Genomic DNA, 18,519 nt, shown 5'->3' with positions numbered 1-18,519 from the left:
TGCATTATTATGGCCATACAGAAGTGTATAGACCCACTTGCTGCCGCGGGACAACCCCTTTAAAAAGGGGACATGGTAGTAAAGATGAAAAAGGAATGCACCAAGTATTTTAGCTTTAGAGTCATCATTTAAAGGGATCATATCATAAAAATATTGTTTGTAGTTACATTTAGCTCATAATTCTAAACATTTTTTGCATTTACTCTTACATAAAAAAGAGATCTATTCCCAGATATTCCAGTTCTAGTGTTAGAACAGCGCCACCTGCTGTTTCTATAGAAGAGCCTTTCTGTGTTTGGTTCAGCACTGAGGCCCCTGGCACACTAGCGTATTTGGGACTTTGTACTGTCCATGTTATTTCATGGACAGCACACATATCCATTATGACCTATGGGGTGAGAATTGGGGCATGCAAATGCATTGACAGCAGGTGGCGCTGTTCTAACACTAGTACTAATGAAAACAAAGATCTGGTACCGTGTTAGCCAGTAGAGCAAAATGTGATTGTTCTCAGCAAGAGAAACGACGTAATCTTGTAGATATGATACCTTTTAATGGCTAACAAAAATACATGATGTAATAATAGCGAGCTTTCGTACCAACGCAGGGTACTTCTTCCGGCTTTGGTACGAAAGCTCGCTATTATTACATCATGTATTTTTGTTAGCCATTAAAAGGTATCATATCTACAAGAACACTAGTACTGGAATATCTGGGAATAGAAACATTTTTTTATAAGTGTATATTTTTTGTAAGACAATTTCTTTAAGCCCAATGCACACGGGCAGATTTGCATTGCAGAATCCGGAGCGGGTGTCCGCCTCCGGATTCCGTAGCAAATACCTGCCATAGTATGCTGTGGAAAAGTGATCTTTCCTGCCCATGAGCAGAAATCAGTTGGGGGGAAAAATCGCAGCATGCTCAATTCATAGGTGAATTCCACACGGACAGCTTCTATGGAAGCCAATGGAAGCCGTCCGACCCGTGGCCCTTCCACAACCATCATTGCGGAAAGGTCGCGGGATCCACGCCATCGCCTAGTGGCGGTGCAGCATTATCTGTACTGTGTATGTGCGCCAGTGCGTTGTCCAGCACATCCGCAATACAGATAAGAAGACTGTGGACAGGTACGTGGGGGTCACCAGCTGGGCACAGGGTCAGATTCTGCTGCTGGATCCTGCATCCAGAATCTGATTCGTCCGTGTGCAGGCGGCCTTAATAAAAAATGTTTATAGAGAAACAGAGGATACATAATAATGCAATACACTATAGTTAGTTACTTTTTACACTTGCTCCATGGCTGTGCCTTTAGATGACTACATTGCCCTGAATGGATGTGCTGCTGTGGTGGCTTTCTGCTCGTCCGCATGAGCCACAGAGCTGCAATCCATTGCTGATACATCTCTATGGCCACGGGGAAATGGTGTGCTCAAGATGCTTAACAGGTCTGTCCTGATAATGCTGCATTTTAAGGTCACTTTCCACTAGCTGAATGAGATTTGTCATTTTTGGCTTGTAGCATGGATCAAGGAGGGTGGCGGCCCAAGAATGATCTGATGTTTTCAAGTGGGCTATGCGACGGTCCTTCTGCAAATACTGCAACATAAACTCACTTATATGCCTTAAAGTGTCTAACGGTGATGGCAAACATTCATCGAGGTCAAGTCTAAGAGTGTCCTCCATCTGGTCCCACCATATATGTAAAATAGCTAAGGTAAGTGATGGATGGAAGGAACATTGTGTTGGAGAAGATGAGCCCCTTTCTTGCCAAAAGCCACCTTCCCTGTAGCGTTGAGTAATGGCCGACTAGCAGTTGGGATATTGGTATCACTTCCTCCTCCTTCTGTGACAACAACATGCCATTGCTACTCCGTGAACGCTCTCTGCTGTTGGCTTAGCCTCTGCAACGAATGCAACGTGGAATTACACTATGTACACACATCACATATAAGACAGTTGGTGGTAGCCTGAAATGTCAATGTATTACCAGGTTCATCAAATAGGACAGGTAAGGTACATGTGTTAGACTGCTGAGCGAAGGGCTGCCAGCAGGATGGCCCCATTGTCACGCACAACCAGACACATGTAAGCCTGGGCCTGCAGAGCTGTCAGGAGCTACACAAAACTGCCTCTCTGTGCTCAGAGGCTACATAAACAGGGAGGGCAATGGAGTAAAAGACAGCTACAGCAGGGGAAGAGGAGGTAGGATGAAGCTGACTCTCTACCCTCTTGCCCAGGTGGGCTCTCCAAGGCAGCAAGTGGTGGTGCAGCACTTTCCTCCACTCGTGATGGGTGGTAGCTTAAAGTCTATACGGGTAACCGAGCTGACTGTGAATGATAATGAGGATGTGTCTCCTGAGACAGATAAGACACAAGACTGACACTGGAGTAATTGGATTTAGTAGGGTGTAGCGTCTAGACCTCCTGACTGACTCCACTCAGACATACCATTAAATTATACATTTATTCATGCAAACCATATCTCTGAAAATAACTTTAAGGCCTCCTTCACACGGGCGACACGGCATCACTGCGAGAAAATCGCAGCGATATCGCATCGCTGCACCATGCGCTATCGCTGCGTCTTCTCGCGGCAATACCGTGACTTTGTAGTGCTACGAAGTCGCATGTGACACTACAAAGTTGTGCGACTTTGTAGCATCACATGCGAGGATTTTTGAGGGGGGGTTGAAATATAAGCCCTACCCCGAAAATAAGCTGTAACTGAAGAAAAGAAAAAAAGTATACATCACCTCTCCCGTGCTGTCTGGGGTGCCGCAGCAGCTTCTCCCTGGGTTCCGGCACTGATCATCTTCTTCATCTTCTGTCCGGGAATTGAAAAATCCCCAGCTACTGGAAGCGCCGGCTGTGATTGGCTGTCGCTTAGCCAATCACAGCCAGTGCTCGATGATGGTTCAATCACTGCCATTCATCAAGCACTTGCTGTGATTGGCTAAGTGTCAGCCAATCACAGCCAGTGCTTGCAGGAGGCGGGGATTTTTCAATTCCCGGTCAGAAGATGAAGAAGATGATCAGTGCCGGGACCCGGAAAGCAGCTGTGGTGATGTAGGTTTTTTTTTTTTTTCTGCAGCTAGGGCTTAGATTATAGCTCTGACAGTAGGATTTCCTATTGTCAAAGTTGCATTGCACCGCACGAAAATCGCGTTTTCATGCGATGCAACAGGGAAGAAGGCTCCATAGGGAAACATGGGCTACAAAACCTTTGCTGTCGCGGGCATATCGCCGGACCCATGAGGTTTTTGCATGCTACAAAACATCGCATGTGTGAAGGAACCCGCAGGAAACATGGGCTTCTCATACATGCAATTTGTAGCATCGTAGCAACGCTACTTTGTCGCCCATGTAAAAGAGGCCTTAATCTTCCCTGCATACTTGCTTGTGCTCATTAACATATGCATACAACGTTACGTAACCCTGAAACTTTAGGCATAAGCATTAGACAAAAATTATTAAGCATGGCATACAAAATAACAGTGTCCTTGTATAAAACGGGCACGGAACGTCTTTAGCACCAGGTCACTTTCCTCACCATAGGTACTACAGCCTCTTCAGACTCCAACTCTGTACTGTAACCTGTTGGCGTCAGGTTACTTCCCCAAAAACGTATGCCTATGGATGAACATAGGAAGAGCTCTCACCTCAAAGTCCTCAGAGTTGCTGTCTCTATCTGCTTGGGATGGCTCAAAACAGTCCTCAGACTGCCGTCGCGGTCTAGACAAGTCCTGTGGGTGATTGTCCCGGTCATCCACAAAGACATAGGAGAAATTAGCGTCCCCATACTCCACTACATAAGACAACAGATGCTCTGGCAAAGCCTGTTTTGCAGCCTGATTGTTTTGGTGGATAAGGATCCATGGCGGGTATAGAGATTCCACAAATCCAGTGTGGGTAGGATAAAACTTTACAGTCCAGTCTCGTTTCCTTCCTAGGGCAATATTAGCAGAGGTATTCCGCCTCACAAGTGCTCCAACACAGGGTTCCATAATGGTGGGGATGTTCTTCTGCAGAAGCAACAATATCTGCAGATACGGGGGCAGATAGTTCTTGAAACTCCATATAGGCAGCAGAGCTTACTGGCTCTTCCAATTTCTCATCCTCAGTTACTGCTTCTAGGGATGCGGGTGAAACAAAGGGCAGCAAATCCAAGGTCTCCCTTACATCTAAGAAACAAAACTGTGATTTTGGTGGCAGGTATCCTGCTGGCACTCCTCTCACCACTTTCACTGCAGCCATTTGTGTCTCTGGTGTGCTCTCCTTGCTCTGCTGGGCATTCTTTGGTGGCTCACTCGCCAGCACTCCTGACTCCTCCTCTGGGTGCCATCTTGAAAATCCATACTGTCAATCACACTTGTACAACAGTCCATATCGTTACCAGAATTCTCCCGGTGAGCATTCAAATCTGGCAACTTTACATTCTCCGATAACACTATACAGACCTTTTTAGGTTGGTAGTGCATCTTGGCCACATACCTTTCTGAAGAAAACTTCTTGCTTGTACTCTGCATCTCCCAGGAGGCAAGATTTGTTCTTTGCATCTTGCCGGTGGCAAAATTTTGTAAATCCACGTTTTTTGTGAAAAATAATCTTCAGCGTGGAGGCAGTTACTCTGTTTCTATTCGGAGAATTCTCTTTAGTGCAGAGGTAGTTATCCTGTTCATGACAGCCAAAGCTCCACCTGCAGCGTCCGAAGAGCAGGCCCTCAGCCGAGGAGACAGCAGGGTAGAGAAATAACCTTGTCACGGGGCTCTACCGTCTCCTCACTGTGGATGGCTAGGAACTCGACCTCGTCACTACTGGGAGAGACCAACGTTTAGTAACCTGAGTTACCTTTCAGTCCTGTTTTGTCACCGTGATGCCAACGTTCCTTCTTCTGCAGCAGATCACCCAACTTAAATAAAGTAGTCCACACACACAGAGTATTTTCTGAACAAGAAGCGGGAATGTTCGGTCCTGTCCGTTTACTTAAACGCTTGATGAAGTAACAATGAACAGTCCTTTCACAAAAAACACGTACAGTGTTGAAGCAGTGAGGTTTCTCAGTGCATCGTACATCCACAGTCTTGGTTATCTGTAGAATTTCTCTCCCGGCAAAACTCTGTCTCTAACTGCCGGACACTCACTTTTCTCGCACACTTGTGGCTTCTCTATCTCCGGTTACATGTGGTTCTTGCACTGCACTCCTATGCGTTTCCATCATGTCCGGGCTTTCATACTCCCTAAGAGTAAGTTCTAGAAGGGAGGGTTCCTGGTATGGCTGGGCTCTGGCATGAGCGGTAGACTATCTTTCCGCTTCCTCCATCTCTCTTCTCCAACTACCAACGACTAACTATCTCCAACTCCCCTCATCTTCTCACTGACTTTAGATACCTCTCACTCAACATATATCACATCATGTGGACACAGACCAATAGATAGTCAAAGAGATAGATACATTTTCCAGACAAGACCATATATGACCAGATATTAACTCTTTCATGCCTGCAAACTCTAATACACATAAATTTGATGCATTTCACATTTAAGACAGTAATACAAAACAAACACAAGACATGTATTCTGAGGAGCTGGGGGGAACGCCAAACTCTGGGCCAATACAGTGGAAGTTCATGTGACTGTTCATACACATTGTGCTGAGGTTCTGTCATCACATGCGGTTTCAAAGAATGCCCAAGTTGCACAAGTCCTGTGAGAAGGCCTAGCTCTGGGCCTGATCTTGCTGCTGCCTTGGCAGGGTGCTGCCCTGCAACATCTGCCTCTTCATCCTGCCCCTGCAAGCTGCTATGATGACTCTCCTTGTCTCTGCTTGTTAGATTGAGTACTTCATCCTCTTCTGTAGTGGCCCAGAGTCAGTGGGGCCCCTACAGAATGTTCCATGTCTGTCTCGTTGTCAATGTCTTGTTTGTGGAGTGCATTGATTTTGGTGTATTGGATGTCTGCAGGAATAAATGGGTTAATGTCTGGTCATGTCTGGAAAATGTAATGTTATGTATCGTTTGCGGTCACGTGATAGTGTTATATATGTGTGTTTTCAAGAAGGCAAAGAAGGTCAGAAAAAGTCAGAAAAGGTCAGAAACAGTCAGAGAAAGGTCAGAAACAGTCAGAGAAAGTCAGAGATAAGTGACATGGAAGAGTCGAAGAGGTGGTCGGTTGTTCCCGTCAGGGCCTAGCCCTGAAAAAAGACTACCTATGGCCTCCATTTGTAGAGAGAGTGAACACCCGGACATGATGAAAACGCGTGGGTGTACAGCACCGGTACCGCATGCATCCGGAGGAATGGAAACCTGCTACTGAGCGAGAAGAACATGAGTGTATGACAAAACAGACAGAGAGAGAGTTTGCCAGGAGAGAACTCTCACAGATAACTTGGACTGTGAATTATACAAATGCCCCGAGAATCCTCCCTGTTACTCCACAGTAATTTGTTTCTGTACAAAGACTGTTTATTTGGATATAATTGTAAGAGTTTAAGTAAACGAACAGAATCGACTGTTCCCGGTTCTCGATCAAAAAATACCCTGTGTGTGGACTTAATTACATCTGAGAGATCTGCTAAAGAGGATGGAACGGTGGTGTCACGAGTGACAACTGGACTACAGATAAACCCCGGTTGATATCCATGTCATCTCTTCCAGCAGTAACGTGGTCGGGTCCCGGGCTACGTTTAGAGGGAGGAGATGGTAGAGCCCTGTGACAAGGCCTTTCTCTACCCCTCTGTCTTCTCGGCTGTGGGCCTGCTCCTCGGACACTGCACTTCCACCTCCTCTACTTCTTTGTTGTCCTTCTTCTCTTGAGTGTATTCTATGCCACAGTGAGCACTGGGGGCTCACACCTCCGTTTCCACATCCCACTGAGTACACATTGCCTATGGAGGGCTGACTGCATGCAGTGACCCACCCTCATCTTTCTATTCAGAGGAAAAAACTATTGGGTATCAATGCATTCAATATCTTGGTCTTCTCCCCATGGTTGTTTGGACTGCCCAGTTGACATCCATGACACCAAATGATCAAACAGCTCCTCAGACTGATCCATGTGGACTGCTTCGGAGGGTGCAGAGATTTTTCATGCGTAGTGGCCCAGAGTTAACGGGGCCCCTCCATAAGTGTGAATGCATTTGTCTTGTGCCTATGTGTTGTCAGTGTCTTCTGTGTTGCAAGTTTTTGAAGTGTATTTCATAGCTGCAGCACTGAATGGGTTAACTGTCTGGTATGCGGGATGTTTGAAAAATGTAGCTTGTTGTGTGTCATGTATATCATGCAATATATATATATATATATTTGATTGCAAGGTGTGTGCAAGAGAGAGAGTCTAGTATGTGCTTGCAAGAGAGAAGAAAGGAATGGAGTGCTGTTCTGCAAGTGAGCCACACAGACACTGTCTGCTCTGTGTGGTCCAGAATGAAAGAGGCTGAGAGATTCATATCAGCTCATCCTAGGCCCAATTCACCCAGGCCTCCATGCTACTAATCTGGAGGACTGAGAGTGTGAGAGGAGCCACCATGCAGCGTGGAGTGCCCGTTCTCCAAATTGAGTGTTGTGATTAATAGAGAGCTGAAGAGAATGAAGGAGAGTGGCCGGAAACAGGGACTGTGGACTCGTCTGTCATCCTGTGAATCCTCCCTGTCACACCACTTTGTGTTCTGCACCATTTTCCTGCTGGCATATGTATACTACTGTTGGACTGTAAATAATTCTAAAGCCATTCCCAGCTTTGCTTTAAATGTTTCCCTGTGTGTGGACTACTTATTTCTACCGAAGAAGGAATGGTGGCGTCATAAGTGACAGGACTTTAACGTAAACCACATTTTGGATTACCCCGTGAAACTCTACCAGCAGTAACTTGGGCAGGTCCCGTGCTACCCCTAGGGGAGGAGATGGTAGAGCCCCGTAACAAGGCCTGCTCCTGTCCCGCTCCTGTGGGACGCTGCACACGGGGTTCCTGAGCTGTACACATTAATATGCTGCACAATGAAAAGCCAGGAAAGATTTTCACAGATTTTCACAGAACTGACCAGTAACCCTGTTATTATACTAGAAGGTGAATAATAAGGACATTAAGGCCGGATTCACATCTGCATTGGATCCTCCGATCAGAGGCTCCATCCCCAAATCGGCTCACAATTCTATAAGTATAAGCACTGCATGCAGCTCTTTTTCTTCTGTCCAAAAGCTGGGCAGCCGGGCGGAAAGCAGACAGACCCCAGAGACAGATTTTCCTTCCCTGCTACCCAAACAGGGCAGGAAAATGGAACTCTGAGCGCAGATGTGAAAGCACCCTTAGGTCTAATGCCCACGGGTGTATTTGCATTGTAGAATCCAGAGTGGGCATCGGCCTTCGGATTCCGTAGCAAATGCTGCCCATATCATGCTATAGAAAAATCGCTTTTCCCTGCACATGAGCAGCAGCATGCTCTGTTTAAGGGCGGATTTCCAATGCAAGCCGTCCGATTCGCAGCCCGTCCACAGCTGTCACAGTAGATAGAATTTCTCTCTAGAACCACATTTTACAATATTCCACAGTTTCAGTTGACTTAAAAAGTTTAGCACTTCTGTAAATACATTGTATTACTGATTTTAAATGTTACGATGTTTAATTGACATTTAACAGGATAAAATCATTCTTTTGGTTTCGTGTTACCAAAGAGCAATGCATTGTGGGAGAGAACATGACAATTATACTACTAAATAAACTGTATCACGTATATATTTTTAATAATTAAAACCAGAAACTGACACATTTTTTTATATAATCTTCCTTTATATTTGGGATGCAGAATTCTTTTTCTCTTGTCTGTACATGATTTTTGGGGTGTCCATCTTGTCGAAGATGCAGTCAAAGGGGTATCGCATATTGGTGACCTATCTGTTGATCATGACAGTCTACCCTTTCAGGATCCCCAACGATCATCTGATCTCAGCCTCTGCACTCATTGCAGCAGGCCGGATGTTGACTGCTCCGTCCACATTGGGGTTGGAGCCAGAAGTGCCATAGAAGTTATAGCTGAAGGCTGAGCCTCTTTGGCTTTGATTGTCTATTTTTTGTCTCTCCTGAATTTATGGGCTCCTATGAATTCGTTGTATGCCCCAGCCTGGTACCAGTAGATAACCGCTTCTATTATTATGCAATATGCTAAGCTAACATCTCCCTGTAGACATCTGTTGCTTCACAGCTGCTTTCATATGATATGCAATACATTGCACTGGATATACTGTATTGGTGAGTTCCCTCATATGATAGGATGCTGTATTTCAAATATGGGTGTCGGATATTATTCTGTTGTGCTTATATGTATATTATAATGTGTTTCTAGGAAATGCTGCCCTGCGGAGTTCTTGCTATGTCAGGAATGTAACACCTCTTACATGCATTCCATCCTATAAACCGATAATAGCTTTAGACTTGTTATATCTGGTTTCCTACTATGTTTCTACAAAAATTCAACACAAAGGCAGATTTGTGCATGGGAATTGTATAATGGTACCCGAGGCAAGGATCTGGATCGCCATGGAATGACTGATTAGTTCTAGTGATGAGCGAGCATACTCGCTAAGGGCAATTGCTCGAGCGAGCATTGCCCTTAGCGAGTACCTGCCCGCTCGAGAGAAAAGGTTCGGGTGCCGGCGGCGGGTAGGGAGCTGCAGGGGAGAGCAGGGAGGAATGGAGGGGAGATCCCTCTCTCCCTCACTCCCCCCCGCTCCCCCCTGCTGACTGTAGCTACTCACCGCTTCCCCGCGTCGGCACCGGAACCATTTCTCTCGAGCGGGCAGGTACTCGCTAAGGGCAATGCTCGCTCGAGCAATTGCCCTTAGCGAGTATGCTCGCTCATCTCTAATTAGTTCATTTAATGGGTTAATCCTGAGCTAGCCTTTATGGGATATTCATGGGACATATCATAAATGTCTAGGACCTCACCAATCATAAGAATGGAGATCTTATAACCAATATCAATGTAGCACTGGCTGTGTTGGCATGTGGACTTCTCTACTGAACTCTATGCAAGTAATAGAAAGGGTCAATCATGAAGCGTAAGCCCCCAACATAGGAGGATCCCACCGGTGACTTCTGACGTTTAAATGTCCTTTCGACTGAAGCTAAGGTGACCAGACATCCCGATTTAGGTGGGACCCTGTGCCCCACTTTTCCCAGGGTTTAAAGTGGGACTATTACTTATGGGGCCACTGTGGGGGTCAATATTACCACTGAGGCAACTCTGTGGGGGTTACTATTACTGCTGAGGCTACTGTGGGGGGCACTATTACTGCTGAGGCCAATACAGCGGTTACTATTACTACTGAAATCACTGTACAGGTCACTATTATTACTGAGTCCGATATAGGGGCCAGTAGGGTGTAAGTATAGGGGGTGCAGAGGGTGTGGTCGCACTTGAGCGCAGGAGCCCTAAGGGCCCCATAAAGTCTCTCTACAAACCAATAATGTCAATGAAGCTTTATAGTTGGGGGCCCAGTTCCAGATTTTGCACTGAGGCTACTGTGGGGGTCACTATTACTACTGAGTCCACTGTGGTGGTCACTATTACTACTGGGGCCAATATAGGGGACACTATTACTACTGGAAATAAGTCGCGTGCCTGCAGCTGATTTTATGCTATGCAGTGCTCCCCTCACCTCCTCAGAAGGCTTCTTGCTGTCAGCGCTCCCTGGTCAGGTGAGGCCACTACACCTGAGGGGGAGCGCTGCATAGCATGAAATCAGCTGCGGGCACGCGGCTGATTTCCAGTAGTAATAGTGTCCCTTATATTGGCCTATATACAGTCAAAATCCGCACCAGTGGTATGGATTTTGGTTTTTTTTTGGATGAGGAATGTTACGGACTTTGCTCCCTGTCTTTTTTGAGGTGGCCCTTTACTTTTTATAATGACTGAGGTAATGTTGTGATAAGCCCCGCCCCTGACCACACCCATCTGTCCTGCTTTGACCCTGGAAAAATCTGGTCACCTTACCCAAGCAGATCCTTTTATTTACGATTACTGAAAGACATTAAATAAATACTCCAGCAGGCAAACAATGAAGCAGGAAAAAGATTACTTAACGCCAAGTTCAACACCTTGGACCCAGCAGATAGCCCTTGTGTAATACATAGGGAACAAGATTTTTTAGGCAGTTTTAATGTTTTCCTTCTGAATAATTCCAATAGGGATCTAACGTTTTCTTTCAGTATCCCGTCAAGGCACTAAGTTTTTGAAATATCTCACTGCACCACTAGGTGCCGCTAGAAACAAATGTATAGATCAGACAACAACCAGAATTTTTTTGAAAGTAGAACCTCTTGTGTTGTGGTCCCAAATGTGGCCTACATATATATAGCTGTGATTGTGAAATATTCCTGTAGTGTTGAAAACAAAATCGAAGGTGAATACTGACTTAAATAAAGTTTTACAAAATCTGATAACTATGGCAGTAAAAGATGGAGAAAGTATAGATAGAGTGCCTCCAACCTGCTTGACCCCTTCTCTGCCCGCAGACCGTTGTCAGTTCACCGTGTATAAGAAGAGACTATATTGTAGTTACCACTCTGTCTCAAATGACTCCGTTGTTCCGCTAAGTGCTGGACTGGCGCTGTAATGACATCAGAAGTGAGAAAACCAGATTGGCAGCAGTCGTGTTATTCAATTCTTCCTCTCAGAGCTTAAAGGGGTTGTCCCGCGAAACAAAGTTGGGGTATACACTTCTGTATGGCCATATTAATGCACTTTGTAATATACATCGTGCATTAATTATGAGCCATACAGAAGTTATTCACTTACCTGCTCCGTTGCTAGCGTCCCCGTCTCCATGGTGCCGTCTAATTTTCAGCGTCTAATCGCCCGATTAGACGCGCTTGCGCAGTCCGGTCTTCTCCCTTCTGAATGGGGCCGCTCGTGCTGGAGAGCTGCTCCTCGTAGCTCTGCCCCGTCACGTGTGCCGATTCCAGCCAATCAGGAGGCTGGAATCGGCAATGGACCGCACAGAAGACCTGCGGTCCACCGAGGGTGAAGATCCCGGCGGCCATCTTCGCAAGGTAAGTAAGAAGTCACCGGAGCGCGGGGATTTGGGTAAGTACTATCCGTTTTTTTTTTTTTAAACCCCTGCATCGGGTTTGTCTCGCGCCGAACAGGGGGGCTATTGAAAAAAACAAAAAAACGTTTCGGCGCGGGACAACCCCTTTAAACAGATGGCCGTGATTTTGTCCCATTTTGCGGCTGTGAAAATCACGCCCGCAAAACAGGACGAAACAAAACTATCGATTTCAATGGTTCAATTCCCACTGTCAGGATTCTCGCCCCTTAATACTACACGTGAAAAAACGATACTGCCGGACCTATCCTCCTGCTTTTTTTTTTTTTGTACTTGCGTTCAATAACCTGAAACTTGAATGGTAGAAAAAAAAGAATTTTGACTATTTCATGCGGTAATACCCTCCATAACGGCGAGCATATTTGTGCATACGCCCGTCTGAAGCTGCCCGTATAATTAAAGTGCAGCAGTCAGTATTTTTATGCACTTTCCATATAACACATACTGCACTACATCATATAGAGAACTGCTGTTTTTGGAGGAAATGTTTTGTCTTAGGCTTCATGCACACAGCTGTGTTATTGCTAGGGAATTATAGTAGAGCTTGTAGTGCAGCGGGGCTTTACTTTACCTACAAATGCATCCAGTTTCATGCAGAGTCACATGGAGTTTTTGGATGATATATGTAAAAATGTCATATGCTTCTAGTGGAGAATCATTGTGTAGTGGCCCAGTACACCATCCTGGTCCCCCCATAAAGGTCATACATGTTTTGTCCTATGTAGATGCACTGTGCAAAGCTTGTCCTGTCATATCCAGTGTGTGCGTTGCACAGCTGTGGCGCTTGAGAGGTTAATAGTAATAAAATCACTGCCTGCATGTAGATGTATTAGTCTGTCATGTCATGTGGTATAAGTGGAGGTATAAATGTGAGTGCTTGAGAGCAGGAAGAGGTCTTCAATCTTGCTGCCTACCTGAGAGAGTGCTAATACAGAGCCTCACGGAAGCACCTTCAGCTTCCATGTAGGTGAAGATGGAGAAAAAGGAGAGATGTCCCGCCGTGTTTGGAGTGTGGATTTGAATGGAGTGAGAAACCAATATCTTAAGAGAGAGAGAGAGAGCATTCCCCAATAGTTCTGTATAGAGGAATCCACCATACAGGTACCCGTTCACAATACAGGTTTTTCCTGTGGGGCCTTCCATAATCTGGATCACCGTACAGAGGTACACCACTGTGTCACACCCACATGTCTGCCATGTGGGGTGTTATTGTCTAAGTCTTCCTGTGAATAATTGTCTGCCAGAGAGTCTGTGGAGTGCCCCTACCCCCTTCCTTTTCCGGAGTGCTCCCAGTCCAGGAGCAGTTCTGCAAAGATAACGTGGACTGTAGGACAGCTTGCATCCTGTGTATCCTCCCTGACCTCTAAGCTCTAGCCTGTGTTCACTTAAAGATAATTGTACCTGTATGGCATTTATTACCTGTTTATCAACGTTTAATTCTGAAGTAAAGTTACACCAGGCCTCAACCGTTCCTGGGGACACGAGGTACTATACTCAAGTCTCTGTGTTCATTTCTCCACCGTGTAACAGACTGGTGTGTGGGAATGGGGGCGTCACGAGTGATAACTACTACCCCCCTCATCCCGTGTATTGGCATTCCCTATCCTAGGGGTGTCGAAGGTGTTCTGCAATCCTGTTCTGGCCTTGGCTACGTGATATCCCTTAAGGACCAGAGCCTGGTAAGTGCCGCCGCGACAAGCCAAAACTTATCTATCCCAGCTCTGCACAGTAGCCAAGTGTTCCGGGGGTTATCCCTCTGGGGTGTTGCAGCGTCCCTTTTTCTGGCATCACTTGGCACAGGATCTAATCTGCTGCGCAAAAACAAGTCTAATGGACTGCCACTTAAATTTCAATGGGGCCACCCAAGATGGCGCCCATTTCATGATAGTGCACTCCTCTTTGGCTCACTCCCACCAAAGCTGCTTGGTGCCAAAAAGACAATGCCCTGGCTAGGCGCAAAGTAGGGGGGACTACTGAATGGACTTGCTGCTGCCCAAAGTGGGAGGAGTTAACTGCGTCTGCAGACTCTTGGGCTCAGAGCATTTTTGGCCAGGCAATTAACAAAATGGATCCTATGCAGAGAACACAGAGGATGCACCGAGTTCCTGTGGCTACTTAAGAGATGGTTCCTCAGAGGCTGCCAATGTACTGGGAGGAAGACCCACAGATCACTAGGCTGCCCAGCTTCCCAACATTGGAGGACATAGAAGGCTCTACAAAGCCTCCTCCAATGCAGCACTTCTTTAAAAGTAATGGAGTGACAGCCCAAGTGGGACACCCGGTTTAGATTCTGATTCACCTGGGCAATGGAGTCGTCCAGGAGTATATCCCATAATTGCTGCGTCCATTTGTGGTCACTTATAGGGATGCTAACTTCAGCTTCCATTTCACGGGAGAGAGACAGACTCCAGCCGTTTACTCGCACAGATGCTGCTGAGGAGCCCTGTTGTGTCCCCCAGGCTCAGCTTGGACACTGCATCTACTTCCCCCTCTACCAGCTCCCCAAGGATGGATGATGATGAGGAGCCACGGTAGGTGATGGTGCTGCAGCAGCTGCGGCCGCTACAGAAAGCAGGGAGCAACAGTGGGCAGAAATTGAAAGAATGCTGTTGCCGCAGAATAACTTCCACTTTCCTTAGAACTCGTTCTGTAAGAGTTATAAGCAAAAAGACTGCAAAGTAATGTTGGTCTTGCAAAGTATTTTTCATGTTGAAAAGTTATGCAATGTTTAAAAATGTACAGTAATTTTCATGCGAAGTCATTCAATATTCTCATGCATAATTAATGTTTAGTCTAATATTATTAATTCATGCTAATTCATAGTAATTTATGCAAATTTAGTACAGTCACTGTAATTTTGAGACTGTGCGTATGGTATGCTGTTTATATGTGTATGACTGGAGGTGTCTTGTGCACCCCTTAGTCCAGTCTTAAGTGTTTAAGCAGCCCGTTCAGTCTGTCACAGTGGGCGGGGTATTTCATTCACTTCATTCAAATCACAGACAGCGGTATTGACTTAAACTACTTACTGCTCCGATTATATTTTTGCTCTTATTTTTTTTCCTGCCAGTCGCCTTTTCATATTTTTGTGTTTGGTAACAGTGTATTTCTCCTCACAGTAAGAAACAGTGACGTTCATTCCACAGATCTTACATCACTAGTAGAGATGAGCGAACGTGCTCGGCTACGCCCCTTTTTCGCCCCCGAATACCGCGATTTCCGAGTACTTCCGTACTCGGGCGAAAAAATTCGGGGGGTGCCGTGGCGGCACGGGGGGGTAGCAGTGGGGAGTGGGGGGGAGAGGGAGAGAGAGAGGGCTCCCCCCTGTTCCCCGCTGCTACCCCCCGCACCGCCACGCCTCTCCCCGCCCCCCGGCGCCCCCCGAATCTTTTCACCCGAGTACTGAAGTACTCGAAAATGGCGGTACTCGGGTGCGTAAGTACTCGAAACGAGTACGTTCGCTCATCTCTAATCACTAGCCTTTGGAGCAAAGTGTTATGTATGAAGCTCCACAGCAATACTAGCGCTCTTGGATTTAGTCCAGCCCAGTAGATTTTTCTCTAATGTACTTGCAAGTCACAATTCCTTACACGCTGTCATAAGTAGAAGCCACACATATAGCAAGAAGAAGTCTTCCATTTTGTCTGATACAGAGTGCTAACACAGAGCCACATGGAAGCAGTTTCAGCTTCCATGTAGGTGAAGATGGAGGAAGAGGAGCGACATCCCGTAGCGTTTGGAATGTGGATGTGAATAAAGTGAGTCATCAATATCCTAAGATAGAGGGAGCATCCCCCAATAGCTCTGTATAGAGGAAACCACCATACAGGTACCTGTTCACACTACAGCTTTTTCCTGTGTGGCTGTCCAAAATCAGGATCACCGTACAGAGGTACAACACTGTGTCACACCTACGCATTTGCCGTGTGGGGTGTTATTGTCTAAGTCTTTTTTACTTTAAATAACTGTCTGCCACAGTGTCTGCGGAGTGACCCCTACCCCCTTTCCTCCTCTGGAGTGCTCTCAGTCCAGGAGTGGTGCCGTACAGATAACAAGGACCGGTTTCATCCTGTGTTTCCTCCCTGACCTCTGAGCTGTAGCCTGTGTTCACTTAAAGAGAATTGTACCTGTATGGCATTTATTACCTGTTTATCAACGTTTAATTCTGATCCGGACAGCTTCCATAGGCTTCAATAGAAGTCTGCGGGAGCCGTCCGCGCAGGAGACCCGCACCAAATGGAGCATGGTCCGGATTTTTTCCTGCACGCGGATCTGCGTCTGCAAGGAAAAATGACATCCGCAGGTATTTAACTACCTGCGGGTGTCTACTGCATCCCTATGGGGCGCGGATCCACGTGCAGGAAAAACGCTGCGGATTTAAAATTACAATTTGTAAGTGGACATGAGGCCTTAGGTGAGGATTTGGCCACCATGGAATTCTTGCGGAATTGCTGCGGGTATTCAGTTGTGGAACGCCCACTGCGATTCCGCCAAGTGAGAAGGCGGCCTTAGACTAATATGAACTAATTAACAAGATGCTTGATAAACGTTTGAATGCTCTACAATGTTTGAAGTCTCAACATCTGATTGTCTGCAGAGTTTCTTATAAATCAGGCAAAAATATATAGTCGTTAAAAGGTTAATCTGATAATGTTTCAAATCAGTAAGTATGAAATAAAGCAGGCGCCATTGATATTCAATAGGAGATGCAATCCATGTGTCAAAACAACGAGAATTGCAAGAAGAAAACAACACAGCATAAAACATGGACACTCTAAAATAACGGGGCTTATTTACTAATACTGTCGAAAAGTTAGACAGTGCACTCTTAGACTAGACAGCCACCTATTAGTTGGCTTAAGGACTTATTCACACGGGCGTAAAAACCCTGCCGATATATGGTGCCCCTCTAGTGCATTGGCTTACAATGCATCAGTGCACAGGGGCGTATTTCCATGGCGTAAAAGCATCCGACCGGGTGCTCCAACGTTGGTGGCGGCAGCTGCATAGATTCCTATTGGAGCCTATGCTAGCTGCCGGAGAAGGGAGGTGGGAGGGAGTTTAGCAGCGTGGCTGCTAAACTCCCTACCCCTTCTCTTCTCCTCTCTGCCCCCTGCCACTGTTTGCAAGGGGAGAGGGTGGAGCTAAGCTCCGCCCCCTCTGGTTGCTGGCGGCGGACAAGGGGAGGTGCTGGGAGCTTAGCTCCACCCCGTCCCATAGCAAATGGCTGGAGGGGAGGAGAGATGAGGTGAGCTGGTGAGGGGGAGGGAAGGGGAAATGTCTCCCCAGGCCCCACAGCATTGCGGCCTCAGCATATATGCGCCGGGTCCTTTGCCGTTCAGGCGTTTTTTATGGCACCGGCGGGAGCACGTACAACATCTACGGCTGCGTAAATAGGCCCATTTAGACAGAACGAATGGGTCAATGAGCTGAACGCTGATCGTTAAGTGTAAACTGCAGCTGTTCAGTACTGAATGGCCACTATGTTAAGTAAATAAAGAGGAGCGGGGACGAACGAGGAGAGAAATCTCCTGTAGCTGCCCCGCCCCCCTGCTGGCCGCTTGGTGAGCGAGCTAACGATACTAGCTACCGTGCAGGAAGACACACAGGGATGAGTGTCGGGCATTGCTTGACCAACATTCGGCCCATCTAAATGGATGTTTAGTTTACACCAAAACTGTGACAAAAGTTTTGCAAAATTTGCCAAATTTTGGTGCAGTTTAGACCATGACCCTTCTTTACAAAGGAACACTCTTTTGTCAGACACAGCAAAAAAGTGTTCATAAGTGTAAATAACAAATGTTGCACAAAGCACATTTGAGGGCTTCCTCAGACAATCGTATAGCAAACCTATTTGTGCAGTGAGCGCATATTGGCGCATAGTACTATAGTTTTTGCACATGCAAAGCCAGTTCACATGTGCATACAAAACGATCCCACCCTGATTTAAAAGGCTATTTAGTCTAATGAGGTCCACATAGGTGTTCTGTTTTGCACTGACTTGCACAGCATATTGCGCCCCTCCCATAGACTTCTATGCACCCTTGGTGTGCAAATATGCAGAAAAGTAGAGCAGGTCCTACTTTTTTCCACATGTGGAAATGTGTACACCAAATACGAAACTGACAAGGACCCCATTGAAATCAATGGGTTCTTTTCTCTGCGTATCGTATAGGCAAATTGTACGAGCACAATGGAGAGTATCAGCACATGAACCAGTGATTTATTTTATTTTTTTGACTATTCAAACACTGCGCTATTGAAAAAAAAAGTGGGAATATAGATCCTGGCCTACCTATTCTCACACATAGTATTATTCACGCTATTCAAAACGAAGGCATTGAAATTAGCGGTTTTGTTTCGTCCCATTTTGCGGCCATGAAAATCACGGGATAAGCTCATCGTTGTCGGAAGGTAAGTCCTC

This window comes from Eleutherodactylus coqui, chromosome 11 (assembly GCF_035609145.1).
Source record: "Eleutherodactylus coqui strain aEleCoq1 chromosome 11, aEleCoq1.hap1, whole genome shotgun sequence".
NCBI classification, from domain to species: Eukaryota; Metazoa; Chordata; class Amphibia; order Anura; family Eleutherodactylidae; genus Eleutherodactylus; species Eleutherodactylus coqui.
Note: the sequence above shows the minus strand (reverse complement) of the source record.